General features: G+C 39.6%; 1 protein-coding gene across 21 annotated transcripts in view; it reads left to right on the forward strand.

Annotated features, from left to right (window-relative positions):
- Positions 1-20054, forward strand: part of TRIP12 (thyroid hormone receptor interactor 12) — a 142420-nt gene that overhangs the window by 13174 nt on the left and 109192 nt on the right. Inside the window, exon 1 of one of the 21 annotated variants that reach the window (XM_023740067.1) lies at positions 1697-1744. The exons of the other annotated variants lie outside the window; for them this stretch is intronic. The gene's annotated coding sequence lies outside the window, so the exon portion shown is untranslated. Of the gene's footprint in view, positions 1-1696; positions 1745-20054 lie in introns of those variants that run through there. 21 annotated transcript variants of the gene reach the window in all.

Genomic DNA, 20054 nt, shown 5'->3' on the forward strand with positions numbered 1-20054 from the left:
GGGCACCATCTAGCTGTACTGGACTCAATCCGGTGACATCTTTGCTTTTTTAAAGACTACTATAAAGAGGTCTTTTGCAGCCGATTTGCCCAATGTGATGCGTCTTTTCATCTCTTGACTTAAGCTTACTGACCCTTAATTTAGTTGTGTGTAAAATGAGTGGCAGTTGCTGCTGTTTTATTTATAGAAATAGTAAAAAAGAAAAAAACATGTATACAAATTAGGGTAGTTTAGAGGAGGTTATATTCAATATTATCCTCCAGAACAGGGGTTGACAAACTTTTTGTAAAGGGTCAGATAATAAATGTTTTTGGCTTTGTGGGCCATAACTACTCAAATCTGCTATTACAGGGTGAAAGCAGCCATTGACTATGTTCCAGGAACTTTATTTACAAAACAAGATGGTGGACCAGATTTGGCCTGTGGGCCATAGTTAGCCAACCTGTGCTCCAGAATATTACTTAATAAGCAGAGGAATTTGAAATGCCATTTATATGGTCTAAAGATAATTTCTTTAAGTGGTAGAGGAGTTTAATGTAGTGGTTAAGAGCAAAGACTGAGATTTAAGTCCTGGCTCCAGAACTACTAGCTGTATGATTTTTGGTAAGTCCCCCCCTTCCCCTTTTCTGCTTCAATTTCCCCGTCTGTAAAATGGGAATAATAATAATAGTACCTGTATTTTAGGATTGTTGTAAAGATTAAATTAGTTAACATATGTAAAACTCTTAGAACAATGCCTGGTACTGGATAAGTGCTAAATGTGTTAGCTCTTACTGTTGTTAACCATTATTTCTGAGGGAGCATTTTCATTTTCCTTTTCTTTACTGTCTACAAAAACAGGCATAAGAAGATGGATTTCCCTTATATCATCTTGGAATTAATTTGAGTGGTTCAGTTTTAGGGTTGAAAGGAGGCCTAATGCTCATATACCTTCCTTAAGTGTTTATGGATTCTGGTGAAGACAGACTTAGGTTCCGGTTTTCTAGTTGTTTGACTTTGGGTAAGCTACTTAATGTGTTAATTGTGGAAAATACACGCTTCACAGGATTCTTTTAAGTTTTAAATGAGGAAATGATGTGATTAGTACCCTGCCTGGTACATAGTTAAGTGATCAAAGAGCAGAAGTTACTATATTATAATTTTTTCTGGTTGGGATATTGGATCCTAGAAGGAGTTTAATAGTGGCTTTTATTCTAATGGTTCTTTTAAGTGATGGCTTATTTTCACAGTTGATAAAAATTTATAAAATTAAAGTTTGGCAGAATGTGAATTTATTATTCTTAAGATGTTATAATTTCTGTGTTCGTAAATTTACTGAACAGTTAATATGAAACTTAAAGGTAGAAAGGAAGAATACTCCTGACCTGGACGAGCATTCAGGGCTTTGAAAAGTTTTTTTGGGATGTGGTGTCTAAATTGATCCAGGTTAAAATGTTTTATCACTGCTAATTACAGCCTCTTTGACTGCTTGTAACAGTTTCAAGTAAGTAAGGTCAACGTTAGTGTGGTGTGGCTTAAGGTTAAGTTTTCTGATGTCTTTTTATTTTGATATCATTTCAGACTTACAAAAAGGTTGCAAAAATAATATAAGGAACATCCCATATTCCCTTTACCTAGTTTCAAGGTCAGGTTTTTCCATTGTAAGAGGATAAACTAATCAATGGATTTTTTTTTTTTTTTTTTTAAAGAAATAGATGTGGCGAAACCTCTTGAAATATCAGTACAATGAACACACCTTTTCATGGTAACGTACTTGACTTTCCACTGACTGTTCTGTATGCCCTGTAATGTTTTATTCCTGCTTCTTGGCCACCATTAATGAACATTAGTTTATTATACTAAAACCAAAAATCCACTGCCATCAAGTAGATTTCAACTCACAGTGACCTTCTAGGACCAAGTAAAACTGCCCCGTAGGGTTTCCAAGGCTGTACTCTTCATGGAAGCAGACTGTCACATCTTTTCTTCCGTGGATCCGCTGGTGGTTTTGAACCACCGATGTTTACGTTACCAACCAAGCACTTTAACCACTGCACCACCAGGGTTCCTTTGGTTTGTTATACTGAGCCTTAATGTACTCATTGGCAGTTGTATGCTCCTTAATGGCCTGCTTCTTACGTGACTGACTTTGTACAGTGAATGTGCACCCCCCACCCCCATCAAGTTGGGGGGCTTGGATATGAGTTGAGATGCAAAAGTGAAGTTGGCTAGAATTGTGAATTAAATAAATAGATAAGTTCAGATATAAAGGCTTGAGTCGTTTGGCTTATAAACTGTTGTTGTTAGGTACTATCGAGCCTGTTCTGACTCATAGCGACCCTGTGTACACCAGTATAAAACACTGCCTGGTCCCATGCTGTCCTCACAATTGTTGTTATGCTTGAGCCAGTTGTTACAGCCACTGTGTCAGTCCGTCTTGTTGAGGGTCTTGTCTTTTTTACTGACCCTCTACTTTACCAGGCATGATGTCCTTTTCTAGGGACTGATGCCTCTTGATAACATGTTCAAAGTATGTGAGACGAAGGCTCGCCATCCTTGCTTCTAAGGAGCGTTCTGGTTGTACTTCTTCCAAGACAGATTTGTGTTCATTCTTTTGACAGTCCGTGGTATATTCAGTGTTCTTTGCCTGTTGAAAGGTGTCAATTCTTCGGTCATCCTTATTCATCATCCAGCTTTCGTGTGCATATGAGGCAATTGAAAACACCATGGCTTGGGTCAGGCACACCTTTGTCTTCAGGGTGACAGCTTTGCTTTTTAACACTTTAAAGAGGTCTTGCAATGCATCTTTTGACTTCTTGACTGCTGCTTTCATGGGTGTTGATTGTGGATCCAAGTAAAATGAAATCCCTGACAACTTCATTCTTTTCTCTGTTTATCATGACATTACTCATTAGTCCAGATGTGAGAATTTTTGTTTTCTTTTATGTTGAGGTGTAATCCATACTGAAGGCTGTGGTCTTAGATCTTATCAGTAAGTGCTTCAGGTCCTCTTCACTTCAAGCAAGCAAGGTTGTGTCATCTGCGTAACACACGTCTTTAACGAGTGTTCCTCCAATCCTGATGCCATATTCTTCATATAGTCCAGCTTCTCGGATTATTTGCTCAGCATACAGATTGAATAAGCGTGGTGAAAGGATACAACCCTGACGCACACCTTTCTTGACTTTAAACCACGCAGTGTCCCCTTGTTTTGTTCGAACTACTGCCTCTTGATGCATGTACTGGTTCCTCATGAGCACAATGAAGTAGTCTGGAATTCCCATTCTTTGCAGTGTTATCCATAATTTGTTATGATCCACACATTCGAATGTTTTTGCATAGTCAGTAAAACACAGGTAGGCGTCTTTCTGGTGTATTCTCTGCTTTCAGCCAGGATCCATCACACATCAGTAATGATATCCCTGGTTCCACGTTTTCTTCTGAATCCAGCTTGAATTTCTGACAGTTCCCTGTCGATATACTGCTGCAGCTGCTTTTGGATTATCTTCGGCAAAATTTTACTTGCATATAATATTGTTTGATAATTTCCACATTCAGTTGGATCACCTTTCTTGGAAATAGGCGTAAATATGGATCTCTTCCCGTTGGTTGGCCAGGTAGCTGTGTTCCAAATTTTTTGGCATAGACGAGTGAGCACTTCCAGAGCTGTATCCATTTGTTGAAACATCTCAGTTGGTATTCTGTCAATTCCTGGAGCCTTGCTTTTTGCCAGTGCCTCCAGTGTAACTTGGACTTCTTCCTTCAGTACCATCGGTTCCTGATCATGTGCTGCCTCCTGAAATGGTTGAACGTTGACTGATTCTTTTTGGTATAGTGACTCTCTTTGTAGTCCTTATAACTGGTAGCTCAAAATATAGTTTTAAAACTGTATTAGTTCTCAGCAATATTCATGTTAGTTGAGGGTGTCAGTAGGCCTTCTTTTTTTTTAAGATGCTTTAAACTTATTTTTGAAAATAGAGTGATAGCTAAAATACGAATACAGAAAAATACAAAAAAGAAAATTAAGAATCATCCATAATCTTACAACCTAATAAACGTTTTTGTAGAAATTTTCTTCTTGTCTTTTTTAATAAAAATGGATTCATATTATATGTTATTCCCCATAATATTATGTCATGAATATTTTCTTATTTTGTTATTTGTATTAATGCTGACTTTATATCTAATTGATTTAATCATAATCCAGTCCTCTTTCTCTTGTTAATTGCTTCTAGGTTTTTTTTTCTTTTTATTTTTAATTAACAATTATTAATAATGCTTCCAGCAACAATTTGTACCTGACTCTTTGAAGCCAAGTTTTCAGAGGAGGGCTCTTCCTCTGTTATCGTTTGTACTGATAGGGGAAATGTTCTTACATATGTGAGGGGTGTGTATGTGTGCTTGTGGCAGTCCAGTGGGAGGTGTTGGAAGGCTCCTAGTGGCTTACAAGGTGTTTCACATGGTCTGGACCTTGCCTGCCTCTGACAGCATCTCCTACTTCTCTTGTTTTCTACTTGCTGTCCCTGCTGCCTGGAATGCTTGTCTAGATCTTACGTGGTTATCTCCTCATGTACAAGGTCTTTGTTCAGATGTTAAGCCTCAGAAAGGTCCTACTTGGTGTCTTAGTTATCTAGTGCTCCTATAACAAAAATCACATGTGGTGGATGGCTGTAACAAACAAATTTATTTTCTCACAGTTTAGGAGGCTTAGAAGTCCAAATTCAGATACCTGGCTTGAGGTGGGGAAAGGCTCTCTTTTAGCTCTGGAGGAAGGTCCATGTCTCTTCAGCTTCTGCTTCCTTGTTCCTTGGAGATCTCCATGTGTCTTGACATCTGTCTTACCCCATCTCTCCTCTGCGTGCTTGTTTAATCTCCTTTATATCTTGAAACGGACTGAAGATACACCCCGAGCTAATCCTGCCTCATTAACATGACAAAGACAGCCCTTTCCCAAATGGGATTATAACCACAGGATACAGGTTAGGATTTCCTACACATATTTTTGGGGGACATAATTCAATGCATAACACTTGGTTACCCTATCCATAAAAATTCTTGTATCGCATAGGTGCTTTTTCACCTGTAAGTAATAGAAAACTTGACTAATAGGGCTTTAAACAAATAGTGTTTTATTTGTCCTTAGATGACGGGGTTCAGCTGCAGAGTGGTTCCAGCAGGGACCCAGGTTCTTTGTGTGTGTCTGCTCTGCCATTCTTAGCCGCTGATTCACGTGGTCGCAAGATGGCTGTCATGGCTTGAAGTGATTGTGTCTACATTTGAGGCAGGAAGGAGGAAAAGATGGGGCCTTTTTTTTTAATCCAGAAAGCAACAGTATTCCTACAGGAAGCCTAGCGTACCTCCCCACACATCTTACTGGTGAGGACTGTGTCATACCTCTGCCCCCACCCCCCACCAAAAAAAAGGGGGGAGCCCTGGTGGTGTAGTGGTTAAAAGCTCGACTGCTCACCAGAAGATTGACAGTTCGAATCCATCAGCCACTTCTTGGAGACCCTATGGCGCAGTTCTGCTCTGCCCTGTAGGGTCACTATGAGTCAGAATCGACTTGTCGTCAATAGGTTTGGTAATGGTATTTTGTACACAGACAGGATTAGATCGTTGGCTTTCATATTCTTTTGACCTACAATTCATGGTAAGAAATACCTCAGTATATGACAGATCTCACTAATAGTACTTAATCATCATACATGCTGCTATTTTCCATTTCATTTCGAAGTTCTAGTTAGTACCATTTAAGTCTAGGCGGCTCTTAACCTTTCATGTGCTGAGGACTCATTAGCAATCTGAATCTTGTAGACTACCGCAAACAGTATTTTTAAATTCATAAAATAAATACACAGGATTGAAAAAACTAAATATACCAGGGTATTGAAATCTAGCTTTTGAACTTTAAACTAAACCCGTTGCCGTCGAGTTGGTTCTGACTCATAGCTACCCTACAGGACAGAGGAGAACTGCCCTTTGGGGTTTCCAAGGAGCAGCTGGTGGATTCGAACTGCCAGCCTTTTGATTAGCAGCCAAGTTCTTGTTGTAATATAGTAATATGTTTCTTTATTAGCACTTTCAGGAACATGATCTAGCAGCAGTTCAAAGTAGTGATGTGTGTAAATGATACTCTGGGATGTCTGCAGCAGCTGTAACGTGATATGATAATATCTGTGATTTCTGTTGGTGCAAAGACAGGTACTGCCAATGTTGCTGTGGTGGTTGAGTATTCTAACAGAAGGAATTGTTACTTTTCAGTTAGAGGCTAGTGAAATTATTATGATTTTTGATTCAAGGTCATGAACTCCTGCTTGTGAACCCCTGCTCTAAATTGATTTCAAGGCTCTAATCCTGCCGTTTGAAAAAATATTGGCTTTAGCCCAATCATGACTTATCCCCTAGGGCTAGGGGAGTGGTCTGTTTCCTCTGAGGTGAAGGGATTTGTGCCCTAACACGGGATTCTTTCAGCAGAGAAGAAAGGTGGAGTAGAGAACACTTCACCTTCCCCTGCTGCCGTCCCCCTTCCTTTATCCTCTCTCCCCTGACAGCTTAATTGTCGTCAGAGCACTTACCACTGTCTAGTACTGTTTGCTTTTTGTCTGCCTTCTTCCCTAAAATTCAAGATTCATGAGGGGAGAGACTTTGTTGTTTATCCCTATCTCCCAGTGACTAAAACCTATGAAGTAGGCTAATCAGTAAATACATGTTAAATAAATGAATAGTTGAATAAGATCTGGCATGCCCTATACCAGCGAAAAAGACTGGACCTTGGTTTCCCCTCACTGGTCCCCCCTCCAAAAACACCAGGTGTAACTGATAGAAATGCTTTCCTTACTCCTCATACCACATCTGCCGAGTCTCTATTAGTAGTGACTTTTCCTCTTAAGTCCTTATCCCGGTTAGGGAGTCAGTAACTTTTTTAAATCACTGCTCTAAAGTGCTGCACAAATGCGGTGTTTTTTCCCTTAGTGGGTGGCTATAAAATGGTTTGTGTTAAAGGAGTAAGTCTTCATGTGGTTGTAGTGTGGCCTGAGAGTCAATTATAATCTGATTTTTAGCTTAGATACTTGAACATAGGTGGATTTCCTTTGAGTCTCTCCTTCTGATATTAGTAATATTTGTTCTTGCTATAATCCTAAGGTTGTTAGGATTAAAGAGAGAGGTACATGCCAGAAGTTTTCATACATTGGTGTTGTATAGAAATAGAGTATCGCTTAATAGTTTTTGTTTGTCTTTGTTATTGGGGAAATACTGAATCTCCACCAATGAGTCAGGTCTAAAAGGACATCCATCTCAATTTGGAGGCATAAAATATAAATTAGGACTTCTAAAAAATTTCAAACGTGAATCGGACATTGGGTTAGCTAGAGCTAGTACCTGGCAGTTGACAAGCCATGTGTATTTCATGGAATCCTTAAAGATGGAATCAAGACAGCTGGGCCTTAGGAACAATTGTGACCACCAGTTCACATGCTCTTACCTGTTATCTCTACTCTTTGCTTGTCTGCGTTATTTATCTATCTAAAACCTGTTTCCTAATATGGCTGTGGTAAACATAGCCATTGATAATGCCAGGCTTTACACTTTACAGTCTAGGTGCCCAGAGAGTCTTTGGGAGAAGGACTCTGATTGGCCCATCATAGGTCTTTTGCAGACTGTTGAACCTTAGTGAACTTGTGGTGAGTGATGTGGCAATGGTGAGTGCTTTGTCATGTAGAATGTGGTACCTTCCTTAGGAACCCATGGGGACGGAGTGTATAGAGAAAGGCAGTTGAAACGTGGTTTTCTGTTACAAGTACCTACTTATAGCATCTAGTGAAATGTCTAAGTTCACAAAATGCCACAGAGCTCTTCAGAATTGTAATATGCAGAAACATTGAGAAATTTAAGGCAAGAAGATTTTGAATAGACAAACTCAGGTGAACTTTAGTGGAGTCAAGTGTAAAGTAAGGAATTTGGGGAAGACCAGTCCAGACTTTGCTCATGGATGATGATCTGTCTGGGGTGGCAATGTCCAGGCTTACTTCTGGTTCATCTTAACCCTGAAGGTGTTTTCAGTGTACATAATCCATTCTATGTTTTGTCTTAGCAACACTTAGTGAAGTGTTTAAGGCACTGTTTGTCATTACTTAAGATTTAGAAAAAGACTTGAAACGAATGGAGATGTTTCCTCTTTTGCTGGAATGGAGTGGTATAATAGCTGTTTAGCTCCATTTGAAAGAGTTGGGTGTTGAATTAATTCTGCATCCTCTGAAGTTCACGTTTGTCAGGTGGTTGCATTTCGTATGATTGGAAGACTTATGTCGAATTTCTTTTAACTTAGGAGGGAAGAGTACACTTACGCTCAGAAACTTTGAAAACAGCCATGGAAAGATGCATCCGGTCACTGTGTCCACTCCTCAAATGGGTGGGAAGCAAGATTTGTTTTCTTTTGTATGTTCACTTCTGAAAGGCATAGTGTTTTCTTTAATAACCTTGCACTTTGTTAGTATTGGGGGACCAGGACTTAAAGGTTGAATTAATGAAATGAGGGTGTGGCACATTTAGGTCAGGGATGTTTTGCTCTACATCCAGAAGGTTAATTTTTCTAATTTCTGATAAAAGAACTCTCTCTGGACGTACTTTCTAAAATAAAGTGGTAATGACTCTTTGAAAACAAAAGCAACAGTCCTCATCCCTTGCCAGAGGTAATAATAATAACTTATATTTGAGTGCATATTCTTCTTATGAGGAACATTTTATTATGGAAGATTTCAAACATATATTAAAGTAAAATTGTATAATGAACCTCAGTGTACCTAAGACCCAGCTATGACACCATCAGTTCATGGCCACTTAATTTTTTTAAACTATGCTTTTACTTCTCTCCCCCTTCCCAAATTATTTGGAAGCAGATTTCATTCATTATTTTAGTTGATCTCTAAGTATTTGCCTTGCTAAAAGACGAGGATTCTTTTTAAAGACGTGCTAATACTGTGATCACATAATAGAAAATAGACAATTCTTTAAAATCTGTAAGTAACCAGTAACTGTTCAAATTCCCTCAGTTGTCCAAACTTGTATTTTGTTGGTGTCTTCAAATTTAATACGTAGTTCCTCTTTTCTTCTTCTTTTTTCCCCTTGCAATCAGTTTATGATTTTCTACATGTTTTATATTTCAGTTATGGCAGTATCACTTAGTGAGATATAGCTGTTGTTATCTCCATTTTACGGATAAGGAAGCTAAAGCTTAACTAAGACTTTTCTCCAAGGTAACATGGTTTAAAATGGTGCAGCTACGATTTGAAATGACTCAAGAAATAGGTGCTTTATGACTTAACCTTTCTTCTCCACTTTTGACACTTAGGTGTATTTCACCAGACTTTTTTCTACAAATATACAAAATACTTTTTTTTTTCTGCTTCTCTTATCCTTTGGATCTCAGCTTAAAATATTCCCTTAGAGAGTGGTTATCTAATGACTCAATCTAAAACAGCCTTTTCCTCTCCCCTTCCTGTTCTTCTCTTCCATGGTTCCCTATGGCATCCTTTATGGCACTTAACCACAGGGTGCAGATAGTTTGGTTCGATGTTTAGTTTCTGTCTTTCCAATTGAGTGCACTTCCTAGTGGCAAAGATTACGCCTCTCAGTGCCTGTCACAAGGAAACTCCAATATTTGTTGAACAAATCAATGATGTTCTGCAACTTTTTTCTTACTCTGATATTAGCCCAATATATTCAGATCTACCTTTGTTTTTAATGACGTCTTGTGACGTCGCTGCCGTAAAGATTACCTCCAAGAAAACCGTTTGGAGCATTTCAACTCTTTGACACATGGGGTCGCCATGATTCAGAATCGACCCAGCAGCTGGTTTAGCTGTTTGGTTTAAGTATGTCATAAGGTCACCATGAGTCAGAGCTGACTTGATGGCAACTAACAAGTATGTCGTGGAGTTCCTGGGTGGTGCAAATGATTAACATATTCTACTTCTAACTGAAAAGTTGATGGTTCTAGTTCCCACCAGAGATACCTTGCAAGAAAGGCCTGGCGATCTACTTCTGAAAAATTAGCCATTGAAAACCCTATGGAGCACAGTTCTGCTCTGATACACATGGGGTCATCATCAGTTGACAGCAGCTTTTTTTTTTTTAAGTATGTCATAGAATTGATACACTGTCCTTACGGAACTATTCTCCTACTGACAACATTCGAGTTACCTCCAGTTTTTCCACTGTGACATACTAAAGTGAGCATTTTTTTTCCTGGACGATATAACGAGTCAGTGACTTTTCTCTGTGTCTTAGGCAGTATCACTTTGAAGTACATTTTGATTACATACATGCTTGCAGACTTGTGCAAGTATTTCTTCAGGCTAGATTCCTAGAAGTTTTCTAGAAGTGGAATTTCTGGATTCTAAGACTATGCATGGCAGTTTTGAATTATGGGATGTAGGAGAGCCATGTAAAGATTGCAAAGGAATAGGTGATTTGTACTAATAGCAAAAAATTGATGCAAACTTGTGCCAGTTCCCAAACCTACCTGATATTAGAAGAATGAGGGGCTTTTGAGAAATAAGACCATTGAGTTCCCCTTACCTCCATTCTGATAGAAAAAAAAAAACAACCCATTGCCATCGAGTCAATTCTGACTCATAGGGGCCCTATAGGACAGAGTAGAGCTGCCCCATAGAGTTTCCAAGGAGCGTCTGGTGGATTCAAACTGCTGTCCTTTTGGTTAGCAGATGTAGCTCTTAACCACTACACCACCAGGGTTTCCTCCGTTCTGATAGAGCCCATGAATCTGTATTGGGGGGTGGGGAGGGGCCTTTCAGATTTGAGAACAACAGCTTTAATATTTTTCTTGGTGCTGGATTTATACATGTCTGACACAGTATAAAAACAGTCATTAGCACCTACGGTGCTTGTTTTTGGTAGAAGTGTAGAAATGGTGGAGCACTGATTCTGTAGAATATGGTGTTCTAAAGGTGGGTTTTTCTTTTTCATCTTTGACAGGTATTTTTGAGACTATTTCTGAATTTAGATTTAATTTCTCTGACATACACGATCTTAACAAAAATCTGACACTGGGCATTATTTATTTACCTTGTGCTAAAGTTACAGTCTGTATCCTTTCTCCCCAGCTTTGACTTAAACATTTTGTAACTTTCTTCTCCCTGAGTTTAACCACAAACTTACTTTCAGGTTCTAACACTATGGATGACAGGCTGCAGATCCTTTTTTTGGGAGAAGATTGTTACCAATCCATGATCATCACAATGTTGAAATATTTTTTATTGTTGAAAGACAGCCCTGAACTTTCTAAGACAAGCTGTATTACATTAACCCCTGTGCTCTCATTATGGTGGAGTTCGTAGCAGTTGAAAGGACAAGAGAATGTTCTGAAAGTATTGCCTTACTGTGTATGTCCATAGGCTGTAAAGATAGTTTACCAAATGTAAAATTGTCTTTGTCCACAGAGGGCACATTGCTGTAGTCTACAGGATACTTTGTATTTCCCTTTCAGTAGCAGTGGTTTACTCAGGAGGGTCTGTCCCTTGGAGGAAGGAGGCATTTACAAATCACTTCTTTCCCCTCCCGCCACGTCTCTTCCTTTTAAGAATTACTGTGGTAGTACTAGGCCTTTATAAGGGAGAATTAAAAAAAAATAAAACAAAAAACCTCTGTTTAAGAAAAACCGTAATGCATGTTGGGTTATAAAAGTTAGAGCTAAATCAGATTTTAGAGACTGTAATCCAATTCCATTTTCTCTTGTGTGTCTTCATTCCAGGGTGGTATAAAAGTACATTTTTAAGAGGATGTACTAAAAATGCTAGTGATAAGCTGACCTCCTACCCACTGGCTGGCCAGTCATGGTAGCCAGCAGGATTGCAGACCTATTAAAACTGGGTCTGTGAGCCGTCTTGGGCACTTGGGCAAAAAGTCACCGACGTTAGTCAGTAATCCTTGAGACCTGAAGAAGAAAAGCATACTTCGTTAAATGCAGTTAGAATTCCGAAGGATCATACAAGGTGTATGAGCTAAAACTGGATTTATGTTAGGGAGTGAGTTGCTTCATATTTTAGAATTAGTTGGCTATATCTGTTTTTGATTAACTGATAGTCAACTTAACATTCTTCTTCTACAAAATAGACTTTTGGGCCAGTGATGAATACAAGATCCTTGGCTGATTCAGGATGTCATTACTTATGTTTGTATTTAAGCAGTAAGAACTCAATTTTTTTTGGGAACAGTTTGGATTACAAAGTGACTTTTAAAAAATGAACATGTATCTAAGACAATCCCAAAAATCATTTTTGAGTTTTTCTCCATTTTTTTGTAGTGACCACATGATGAAGAATACGGAAATGAAAAAATATCTGCTAAAAATGACTAACATTTTGGTGTGTTTTTCTGATTACTTTCACCCACTAAATGTCATTGTAAGGAGCCCTGGTGGTGCTGTGCTTGGCTGCTAACCAGAAGGTTGGTGGTTTGAACCCACTAGCCGCTCCGCTAGAGAAAAACGTGGCAGTCTGCTTCCGTAAAAGTTTACAGCTTTGGAAACCCCATGGGGCAGTTCTACCCTGTCCTCCAGGGTCACTGTGAATCGGAATCGACTTGATAGCAGTGGGTTAAGAGTCATCATCAGAGTTAAAATCACTACATACGTAATAATTTAAAAATTGTTTTCAATAGAGAAATAGGTACATGGTTGAAGATGTAAAAGACCTCAGAGGTGCCCAGTGTAAATGGTGGTTGTTGTTGTGCTTTAAGTGAAAGTTTAAAATTCAAGTTAGTCTCTCATACAGAAATTTATACGTACATTGCTGTGTGACCCTAGTTGCTCTCCCTATGCAGTAACAGCACACTCCTCCTTTCCACCCTGGATTTCCCATGTCCATTCAACCAGCTCCTAACCCTCTCTGCCTTCTCATCTTGCCTCTGGACAGGAGCTGCCCATTTAGTCTCATGTATCTACTTGAGCTAAGAAGCACACTCTTCATGAGTATCATTATTATGTCCCATAGTCCAATCTAATCTGTCTGAAGAGTTGGCCTTGGGAATGGTTTTAGTTTTGGGCCAGCAGAGAGTCTGGGGGCCATGTCTTCTGGGGTCCCTCCGGTAAAAAAGTCTGGTCTTTTTACTAGAATTTGAGTTCTGCACCCCACTTTTCTCCTGCTTCGTCAGGAACTCTCTTTTGTGCTCCCTGTCAGGTTGGTCATTGGTGGTAGCCAGGCACCATCTAGTTCTTCTCGTCTCAGGCTGGTGAAGTCTCTGGTTTATGTAGCACTTTCTGTCTCTTGGGCTAATGTTTTCCTTGTGACTTTGGTGTTCTTCATTCTCCTTTGCTCCAGGTGGGTTGGGACCAATGGATGCATCTTAGATGGCCACTCACTAGCTTTTAAGACCCCAGATGCCACTCAACCAAAGTGGGATGCAGAACAATTTTCTAAATAAACATTGTTATGCCAGTTGACCTAGCTGTCCCCTGAAACCATGGTCCCCCTGCTGCTCTGTCCTTCGAAGTGTTTGGTTGTATTCGGGAAACTTCTTAGCTTTGGTTTAGTCCAGTTGTGCTGACTTTCTCTGTAGTGTGTGTTGGTCTTCCCTTCACCTAATTCTTGTCTACTGTCTAATTAGTGAATACCCCCTCTCTCCCTCCCCACCCTTGTAACCATCAAAGACTGTTTTCTTCTGTGTTTAAACCTTTTCTTCAGTTCTTATAATAGTGGTCTCATACAATATTTGTCCTTCAGCAACTGACTAAATTCACTCAGCGTAGTGCCTTCCAGGTTCCTCCATGTTATGTTTCACAGATTCTTCCTTGTTGTTTATCATTGCATCGTATTCTGTTGTGTGAATATACCATAATTTGTTTATCCATTCATCCTTTGATGGGCACCTAGGTTGTTTCCATCTTTTTGCTGTCGTGAGCAGTGCTGCAGTGAACATGGGTGTGCATATATCCGTGTGATGGCTCTTATTTCTTCTAGGATATATTCCAAGGAGTGGGATTGCTGGATTGTATGGTACTTTCATTTGTTTTTTATCTTCTATTGATTATCTAATGGTGGTTTACATTTGCATTGCATATGTATGTAGATCTATCACACTGTGTCCAGCATTCTGTACCTCCTTTTTTTGCTTAACAAAATCTTCACAGTAGTTCCATTTTTAGTACATAGAACATTTTCCTTCTCATTTCAGAGTTAAATAAAACTCTTAAGGTTGTCGTATTTCTTTCAGTTTTATAACCTCTTTTTTAAATTTTGCATTAGTTTTTTTTCTTTTGTTTCTTTTCATAACCGTGTCCCCTCGTTTAGTCTCCTTCACTCGTTTCAGAACATTTTTCACTAATTCTTATGACTTCCTCTGCCCAGTAGTTAATTCTCAGTTTTACTTTTGGCATTTCCCTCCTTCGAGCTGAACAGAAGATCATCTTGGTAGAAGCCATTGTGGCATCTTTTGGCATGGTGGTTTAATGATTATATTTGCCCACTGGTCTTAGATTTGTGATTATTCCCCTTCCTTGCTTCTCTACTAGGGTTCTAGGCTGCTATTTATGTATTTATTTTGACTTGGTTGATCAGGGCACTGTTGAATACAGATGGCAGCATGCTGCCTCCCTAGTTAACAGCTACACCTCCCTTGCTCAAATGGCCCCTAGGAAGATGTCCTTTCATCTCATGTTGCCCTTATTCCACAGTTCTATTTTTCAAGGAAAAGGTCATTGGATAGGAATCTTTAAGATCATATTTATTTATTTATTTATTTTAAGAACTCTGGGGACTTTACTCTTTCCTTCCATTTGGTACAAATTCTGTCATTCCTGGCAAATATTTTTCAGAATGCAGGCTTTAGGGTGTAGCCCGCTTTTCTCGTTTCACTTTAAATGGGATTTTCTTTTAAATTTTTAAGCTTTTGTTCATTTTACTGGATTCAGGCAAGGAAATGTTGGAGTCTGTATTTTGTGCTGTTGTATTAACAGAGACAACTGATCTCAAGTTCTGTTGAGCAAGAAAAAGGAAATTTCCACGAGGGTGGCAGCATGAATTGTATAGATATAAATGCCCACTTAATACTCAAAAGAATAATATACTTTTTGAAAATAATGCCAAAATTACTCTTGTTGACTCTAGCCAGAGGCGTGTAAGGTAACCTTTCAAAGCACAGTACAGTAGTAACGTGGCATCAGGAGCGTGCCCAGGGCTGAATTAGTTGCTCAGCGTTGGGTGATGCTTGAAAGATCTTTTTTTTTTGTCGCTATGAGTCAAAATGGACTTGACAGCAGTGGCTTTGGTTTTTTGGTATGTAAGTGAAGGTGTACTGTAGAGATTATTCAGAGTTCAGACTATTGTGTGAGTTATATTCTGTTTCCACCTCTGTAAATGGACAAGATATCACCAGATCAATAACCAGAAAGTGGTTGGATTAATGTTTTGGAATTGTAAATATGGCCTGGCTGCCGACTGACCTCCTAACTTCAGAGGAGGAAGGAGAATCAAGATCAACAGCCCAAGGCTGATTTCTGTGAGGCAGAGGTCAGACATGCCTCCACCCTTCAACCTTTTAACCAGTTCTCTTACCAACCATCCCTTCCACGGCACTCTCTACTTCTTTGCTGAGTTTGATAATTCATTCCAATGGCCACACACAACTCACAGACAATACTCATGATTATGGGGTTTATTAGGGAAGTAAAAGGTTACAATTCAGGTTCAGGAATGCTCAGGATACATTTCTTTGATCTGGACAGCCTCTTCTCAGCCATGTGGCAGGCACGCCTCTCTGACCTCAGCCGTGCTTGGGCAAGCGTTACAAAGCTCTTTTAGCTCTGCTGGTAAGTGCCCAGAGGCACTGTACTCCACCAGTAAGTCAGCAAACCTACCTCCATCAAGTGCCTGGAGGCACCCTTCTCCACCAGCAAGCCTCCCACCTAAAGGCACTCAGCTTTGTCACATGTGGGTCTCCTGTGTTGCTACTCTCCCTCTCTCGGTCTCCTGGTTCCAGGAGCTTCTCAGCGCAGGGATCCCCAGTCCAAAGGACATGCTCTTGGGCTCCTGGCTCTTCTTTCTTGCTGGTGGTAAGACCCTTTCCTCCCTCGTCTGGGATGATTCATTTTAAGCCTAGCAGGATGGCAGAACTGACCAATCCCTTCTTTAGGGTTCCATGTAAGTTATTTGCATAGTCCCACTCAGTCACTGTGTGTGAGTCACAAAGACTTTGGCTAGAAGTGCCATATTAAGCAGTTCATTGCACCACAGAATAGAAAGGCGTAATGAAAGATATACTTGCCACTTGCATTCAGGAGTCTTGGATTCAGCTGTAAGCTTATGTTCCTAAATAGGTGTATGCTCTTGAGCATGAGGATTTCCTCTGATGTAAAATGAGATTATCACATCAGGTGTGGATTGACATGATTAAGTTTGGTTTCTTCTCTCATCTAGGTTCTCTGTGCTGCTGGGCCGCCTCCTTGTTGTTTGTTATTGTTAGGTGCCATCGAGTTAGTTCCACCTCACAATGACCGATCCTGTGCCGTCCTCATAATCGTTGCTATGTTTGAGCTTATTGTTGCAGCCACTGTATCAGTTCATCTCATTGAGGGTTAGCAGACCCCAACTCATGGTGACCCCATGTACAACGGAACAAAATGCTGCCCACCCCCATGATTGGTTGTGATCCATAAGACTTTCATTGGCCAATTTTCAGAAGTAGATCTCCAGACCTTTCCTTTCTAGACTGCCTTATTTTGGAATCTCTGCTGAAACCTGTTCAACATCATAACAACATGCAAACCTCCACTGACAGACTGGTGGTGGCTTTTCCTGTTCATTAACTAACTCTTTGAGATCTCCATTCTGCCTTGTTCTTCTCATACCTGTTATTCGAGGCATGCCGTTCCTTGCTGCCAATTGTCATCTTTTGCCTCAGGGACTGATCTGCCATTCTTTTCATCTAAGGCTTGTGCTCTTAAATCCTTTTTTTTTTAATTTCCCCTGTAGAGACTTGTTAGTAAACTGTCCTTTATCCCAGCCTTTTTCTTTCAGTACTTTTCTTCCTTACATACATAAACATGCTCAAGACTTATTTTTTTCAAAAACAAAAACAGGAGAATCACATACACCCCCCACATGGTCACAAACACGCACACACAGCATTTGTCAACCCTACTGCCCCTTCCGTCTTTAGCTGTTGCCTCTCTTCTGTCCCCTTCATAGGCCAGCATTTTCAGAGAAGAGTTGGTATTTCCTTCCCCAGACCCTTTTCCTCCTTCACCATTTTTAGAAACACTTTTCACCAATTTCTAAATTTGATGGCACTTTTTAGTCTTCTGTGTCTTTGCTTTCTGTGATGTTTGAACTCTGCCTGTCCATATTATTCCTCTTGGTATCTGCATTATCACTCTTCTGATGTTTTTTCCCCCATACATCTGATGAGTCCTTGATTCTTCTCAATAGGACTCTTTCTTTTCTATTTTCCTCAGATTTTAGTGTTTCGCAAGGTTCTATCCTAGACCTTTTCCTCTCTTTGCTCTGCTTGCTTCTTGTAGAGGAAATGGATTCTCACTGATTACTTTGGCTTCACCTAACCTATTGCATGCCTTAACCCTCCCCCCCCATATCCAGTTACTTAATTCTAGATACTTATTTCTGTTTGTAGCTCTACCCCTGTAACCTGTATAACTCAAATTTTGACATGATTAACACTGTACTTTTTCCACCCCATATCTACATTTGTAATGCTACCACCATCTATCTTGTATACTTTTCTAAAGTTAAAAATATGACTCATACAATATACCTACTCTTCACTTATCAACTATCTCGTTATATGACATTTCACATTTATGACAATAGTAAAAAATGTATTATCCGACTATTTTTTGCGTTAACGACGTACGTCTGGCAGTAATGAACACTGAGGTGCAAGATGAGAGTAATGCTGGCTGTGATTTTTAAGGTTATGTGTCAGCATGGCTGGGCTATGATTTTCAGTGGTTTGCAAGTTATGTAATGATGTAATTTGGCAGTTATGCAGTGATGTAATTTGGCAGTTGTGTAATGATGTAGTCATCTTCCATTTTGTAATCTGATGTGGTCATCCTCCATTTTTGCATAATGGTCTGGTCTTTGGAACCTAACCATGTCAGTAAGTGAGGAGTGGATGTATAAACACATGGTGAAGATTTAATTCAGCTCACTAATTAATGAGGGGAAACCTGTTAGGGTAAAGCTGGTTCACAGAGCTTTTGGGGAACTGGATGTTTATAAGCAATTTAAAAAAGAATTTTGGAATAAGATTGCTTGACAGCTAATGTCCTACAGGGCATTCTACTGTATAAAAATCATTTGCATTTCTATCAGATAGTAATCTGCAAGTTAGCATGTAACCTGAGTGTTGTAACCTCTAATTAACAGTAAATAGCAAAGTTAAACAGTAATATTCTCTCCTAGAAAATTAAATTATTCTTAGGTGAGCCTGTTAATGTTTTATAAGGCATTGAAAGGGCATACAATCGTCTTCTTTATGTGTTTTAGAAAACTCCAGTCACCAGATCAAGAGACCTGAGAGACATTTTAGATTAGTGTTCTAATTCGTATGCATTTTGAGGTTTGAGAGCGATAGTCCTAGACTTTTCTTTGTCATTGTATTGATTCTATACCTTAAATGTTTTTGACCCCCATCTCTTCATTTCACCTTCCATTGTTAACCTATCCTTAGGTCTACTTGTTAGCTTTCTAATTGGTCTGTCTCCTTGTCTGTACATCTTCAATCCAAACATTTTAGTTTTAGACCCTTCATGATGCAGTTCAGACTTGTTTCCAGGCCCAGTCCACCACAGAGCCCCTGTTTCAGCCCCACTGAACTGCTTATTGTCCAGCTGTGTGACTTTTTGGCACTCTTCCACGCCCATCTTATGACTTCGCTCTTTAACAACCACAGCAGAAGTGAGTGGCCCTCTAACCTACTAAATTTCCTTAAGGGAATGAAAAAAGATCATAATCCTCTGGATTACCCTTCTCCCCAGCTTGGAAGGTCATGGATCCTCTAATGTTTTGACTTTTGAAAAAGGTGGATGTATAATTATTTGTTGGTTCAGCTGAGGAACATAGTCATAAAGAGCAGCACGGGCTTTAGGTCAGACCTGTGAGGAGTACTGACCCTGCCACCTGTTGGGTTGCTTTGCCTTCCTCTGTGCCACAGTTCCTCTGTCTGTAAAAAGGTTATTTCCAGTACCATTCTGTAAGGTCAGTAGGAAGAGTAAATGAAAAGATGCATTGCCTGGCACATAGTAAACACAGAGTAAACATTACCCGTAATGGTTCTTATTTTACTATTCACTTTAAATCTTGTTTTTTTCCCCACATAAGGATGTTTTTTAAATGTTACAAAAATATAATTTGAAAATACCATATTTGTGTTTTGTATAATAGTCCATTATCACATTTTAATGGTTTTGATGCCCCTAAATTGAATTAAAAGGAACCCTGGTGGTGCAGTGGTTAAGTGCTCACCTGTTAATCCAGAGGTTGGCAGTTTGAACCCACCTGCTGCTGTGTGGGAGAAAAGACCTGGCAATCTGCTCCTGTAAAGATTTCAGCCTTGGAAACCCTGTGGGGCAGTTATGCTCTGTCGTATAGAGTCACTGTGAGTCTCAGTTGACTCGACGGCACACAACAATAACAACAACAAATTGAATTAAATGCCTCACAGATCCCCTCACTCTCAAGTAACTTAGCGCTTTTCCCTTCATTCCAGTGGCTCTTACTATCCTGATTTCTCTACAGAAACTTTTCTGACTAACTGGAAAAAAGGCAGTACATTTCTCTGTTTCCCTTAATGCAAGCATGAATTAATAAACCACACTCTACTATTCTAAAGTAGACGCAGCTACTTAGAGTTTAAAAAAACTTGACTTGTGAATATACCATACATATTAACTGCTAGTTTTGTATTCCCTCCTTCCGCAGTCATAATAAACCACCCCCAGTAGGGTCACTATGAGTCAGAATCGACTTGATGGCAGTGAGTTTGGTTTTTGGTTTTAATGGTTATGTAGAAACCTTTTCTTGTTTTTCCTCTCCAACTCC

Source organism: Trichechus manatus, unplaced genomic scaffold, assembly GCF_000243295.1.
Source record: "Trichechus manatus latirostris isolate Lorelei unplaced genomic scaffold, TriManLat1.0 scaffold00147, whole genome shotgun sequence".
Lineage (NCBI taxonomy): Eukaryota > Metazoa > Chordata > Mammalia > Sirenia > Trichechidae > Trichechus > Trichechus manatus.